Source organism: Macadamia integrifolia, unplaced genomic scaffold, assembly GCF_013358625.1.
Source record: "Macadamia integrifolia cultivar HAES 741 unplaced genomic scaffold, SCU_Mint_v3 scaffold_7A, whole genome shotgun sequence".
NCBI classification, from domain to species: domain Eukaryota; kingdom Viridiplantae; phylum Streptophyta; class Magnoliopsida; order Proteales; family Proteaceae; genus Macadamia; species Macadamia integrifolia.
The window spans coordinates 68,868-73,752 of record NW_024870674.1 but is presented as its reverse complement, the minus strand read 5'-3'; positions in this window follow the sequence as shown (position 1 = coordinate 73,752).

Genomic DNA, 4,885 nt, shown 5'->3' with positions numbered 1-4,885 from the left:
CGGTAACGAATATGTACGACAATTAAATGGATCATACGGTAATAATATGTTTTAAAAAATCAGGTGTAAAAAAACGAGTACGACAATGATACGGTATACGTTTAATACATGTTTAATACGGTTGCTCTGTAAAAATACGGGAGCAAAAATCCGGGACTAAAAATGATTGTTTAAAACTAAATTCTAATCTACCATGCTTTTATGGACACTAAAATCCAATCTGATTTTTCAATTTGAAATCATTTCCCATTCTTTTAAATTTTCAGATTTAATATTAGTTACATTTAACCCCTAAAAAGGGTATGGTAGAAAGAACTAAGAGAAGAATCAAACCTCATTTCGCCTCGTAACTTTTACATGTTCTCTTCTTCTTGGCACAAAAACAAGGTTCAAGAAGATAGAGAATAAGTGTTTGCAATCATTCATCCGAGAGATGCGCTTGGATTTTCTTGAAATTTCCATGGGGGTAGAATCTAAGACAGGTCACGGATCAATTTTAAGGCTCAAGAACCTCCTCCCTTCAACTCCTTTGATTTCTCAAATGCAGTATTGCAAGAATAGAGGGAGGAGAACACCTGTGTCATTGTCCTCTTTATAATTCTTCACATTGTCTGATTGCAACTATGTTTGTAAATAATTGTCCGATTAATTCAAATAGCGTTTGTATGTTAAATTTCATAGAAAGGTTTTCATTTCAACCATTTTTGAAGAATCCCACCCTTAGCCATCTTTATCCATGTGAATCATCTCTTTTGAATCTTTCTTTCTTCTCGTTAAAAATTATTTGCAGATGTAATCGCCCTCGATAGGATTTTCAACAATCGATGGGAAGAGAAATGGAGAAGAGAATGAGAGCAGGGTTATGTCTTACCTATCGCCCTCAGTTACTGGCTGCCAAGAACAAAGATGGAGGAGAAGGGGTCACTGGAGCAAGGGTTCCTCCATTTTTTGGTTTATTTAGATGAGAGAAGAAGGGTTATAGTTTCGATCGATTAGGGTTTCTGATAGAAGACAAGGGTCAGAAATCGGGATTTGGCCCATTTGGGTTAATATCTTTTTTTTTTCGAACCCAAAAGTTTTATTGAGTATGTAATGTATTATATGAGTATTGTTCGTGTATAATACGATTATCTTTAAAATCCGCGTATTAAACTATTTTTTTGAATTGATATACCAAATTGCGAACTTTTGGATTAAACGTTCGGATGCGCATATTATATGCGTATAATACGCGTATTTTACTAATATGGTCTGACCTTAGATCAGTTACAGTCCCACCCTGTCAGAAATCCTCAGGACGTTGGTTCCAATCCGACAGGTTGGATTTTTTTTTTGGGGGTTTTTTTGGTTTTTGGTTTTTGGTATTTGGTATTTGGTTTTTTTTTTTTCTTCAGGTATATTGAATTAAATTACTTGATAATATTGAATGGAATACTAGCAGTTCTTTAGGAACAAGATTCTCAATAATAGTTTGTAACTGATTTCCATGTCCCACCCTCTCAGACATCCTTAGGTCAATTGGTTTGAATTTGTTAGGTTGAATTTTTTTTTTTTTTTTTTTTTTTTGGCTATATTGAATTAAATTACATGATAATATTGAATGGAATACTAGCAGTTCTTTACGAACAAGATTCTCAATAATAGTTTGTAATTGGTTTCCAAATGTTGGGATCATTATTGCTGTAACTAGGTATTATGGATTTTTGGTATAAAATTTGTTGAATATGTGATCAATATGTTGTAATAGTACAACTTGACCATAACGCCCTTAGGTAGATGAAATGATACGGTCAATCTCGATCTGAAATTTAACATGCAATTTACAGTTGCACCTCTAGGGGGATGAAATGATGATGAAATGATACGTGCAATCTCGATCTCGGTCTAAAATTTAATAAGTAACTAATCCATATCATTTCTGAAACATCCGACGGCTAGAATTGCCATATCACTATTCTACATGGCAACAAGCCAACAACACACAGCATCCTTCCAAAAAAAAAAAGTACAAGAAAAAAGGAGCATCCTACTATACTTCTATGTGAGTAGGGCATGCTGCAATATTTCCCTAACTTTTCTTGTACAAATGTTTTGGAGAGTTCTATTGGGGGTAGGTGGGTAGGGATGAAGGAGGGAGTCAATCTCAGGTTTGTGTTGCGATAAGCAATAGATTTTACCAGCCATGGCATCTTCATGAATGGGATTAAACTATATGGTCAAAAGCTTGAGCATAAGTAAATAAGAATTTAAGAGTTAAAAGTAGATTAAAAACAATCCAAAAACCACTTTTGCAGCTCTCATCTTTTAGCATATCAATGACTTCCTTTGCATGGGTCTCCATGATCAAGTTTGAGAAGCCCAGTAGTCAAAACAGGTTGATTCCTACTGTGACTAATTTCCTGCATCTCTCTCTCTCTCTCAAGCACTAATCCTGCTCTATAATTGTCTGAAATGGCCAAATATTGATCCTCTTAGCTAGCTTTTGTCTTTAAGTGAGAGAATACATGTAGATGTCCATACTGATAGATTGGATCAGGAAAAGATAATCAATCAACTTTGTGAGGTTTAGCCTCGAATATTTTTTAGGATATCATTTTTTTGGATCTGTAAACCATACCAGATCGTGGCTATCAAACTCTGTTAAACACACACCTAATTAAATTATTGAAAGTTGAATCTATAGAGGGCGGATCTCTGCATAACGGTAAAGTTGCTGCATTGCCATCTAGTGGTCGTAAGTTTGAATCGAAAATAGTCTTTCATGAAAACAGGGGTAAGGCGAGTGAGGGGATCCTCATATGGTAGGTACCTGAATTGTATTTATACGGGTAGGTGATCCGGGTTGAAAACACAAGCAAGGAATATGATATGCTTCAATAAATAATGGAAAGTAGCAGGACAGTAGTGGAAATATGAGGTTGCAAGGGAAATTGATGGGAAAGGAAAGCGAAAAATTTTAAACCTGAAAAGGAAAAAAATGTAATCAGTACTCAAATGATTGTATAAATACTTAAAATTGTTACCATTTTTAGTAATGATATTATTTATATATAATTTTTATTTTATTTTACTTTTCGAATAAAAGGAATTTAGATGCAAAGTAAAATGAAATTTAATAAACAAATAAGGAATGACTGAGATAATCATGTAGGAGAATGATTACGAAAGACACTTTCCCTTCCCTTGAATTTCCCTTGCAGCTTAACGGAGCCAGCGTGAGTTCTGAAAGGAACTAGGAGAATTAGCATTAGGCTGAAGTAATTACAACACTCAAGATATGAATCTTAAAATAATTCCTTCCTTGCAAAAAGTTTCCCCACATGACCTTCTAGGAAAGAATCCCTTCAATGACATCTAGTTTCATCATGCAGAAGAGTGATGTGGCAAATCTGACCACTTGATTTCTAGGGAAAGGTCTAAGTGGGCCTCATGTCAAATTTCAGCCTTAATTCAATAAATTTTCAGCTCTCAACTGCTTTGACAATAGAAAAAGGAAAGGGGAAATTCTTTTGTTTTTTTCCCTTAATTTGGAAGAGGGAAATAGTATAGATATACAAAATCTTTGATACATGCAATGTCTCCTATATACTCATTAGAAAAGAAAACATCTATGAGACAAAAATTTACAACGTCAAACATGTAGTGGTACTTATGCTTAGTTTCAAGCGCCTTGACAACTATGGTCACCTAGGTTGGCACTTAGGTTGCCTAGATCATCTTGTTAGTGTCATCCAGCATCCAGGTTCCCTCTGATGCCTTTGGTTGCCTAAACACCATGACAACCATGGTACATAGATCGGCCCTTATGAAAAAGATTTTACACTTATCTAACGAGTAACTTAAAATGAACAAGTGCCAAAATAGAATTAAAATTTTTTCTAGTCCAACAAGTTTAGAGTTTTTCTATTCTATCGTAAATATTTGCCACATGGCTGATTGGATACAACTGAAATTTTTTACAAACATGTGGATCCTAACATGGAAAAAGAAACATTTCCAAACATAAATGAATGGTTGATAATATAAAGAAATATGCCAACTCATGAGAAGGTATATATTCAATATTAAAAATTGAAGGTTATATAGATGACATTAAACTTTTGGGAAAAAAAAAAAAAGATTTGTGATCAATCTAGACCGTTTTCTAAATATCTACATGGTCAAAATTGCTACATCATCTTTCCATATGACAAAACATGGTGCCAGTCTAAAGGAAACTCTCTAGTTTTTCTGGGTTAGCTGGAAATTTTTTTCCTTCAAATATTAGGAGAATGCCACACAAGGAAACTATATGATGTTTATTTTATAACTTATTGAAACTTTTGGTCAAAATCATCACCATCCCTAAGAGATCCTCTCTCCTAGGCAAGCACTATTGCCCCCTTATCTTGTGGTCTATGTCTCCAATACCATTCAATGGTGGTTTTGTTCATTGGATAACTGCCCACACGAGATCATGTCCAAACCTGAACCTTGAGATGGACTTGCCCTATACAAGTTACCCATCTTAAAACCCATGACCAAAAGTTTTAAGTTAAATTTTTTTAATTATATAGACTCATTATCAATTATGACCTTGTGTACCTCTTATTCTTAACAGCATTGTTTCCATCGTATATTCTTAGACATTCCTTATGCATGAGGTTGATCAAGTGCATATTCACAATGGTAATTTCATCATAAAATAAACATTTATAGAACTAGTCATTTCTCTTTTGATCAATATCAGATTGTCTACAAATAACATGATATTACCAATGAAATTATCATGAAAATCTATGCATATGGGTTGTGGAGAACAATACTGAGACATGGGAGTAAACCAATAAGCCAAGTGAATACGTATTTGACTATGAAGTATTTTAATATGTATTTTTCTAATTAT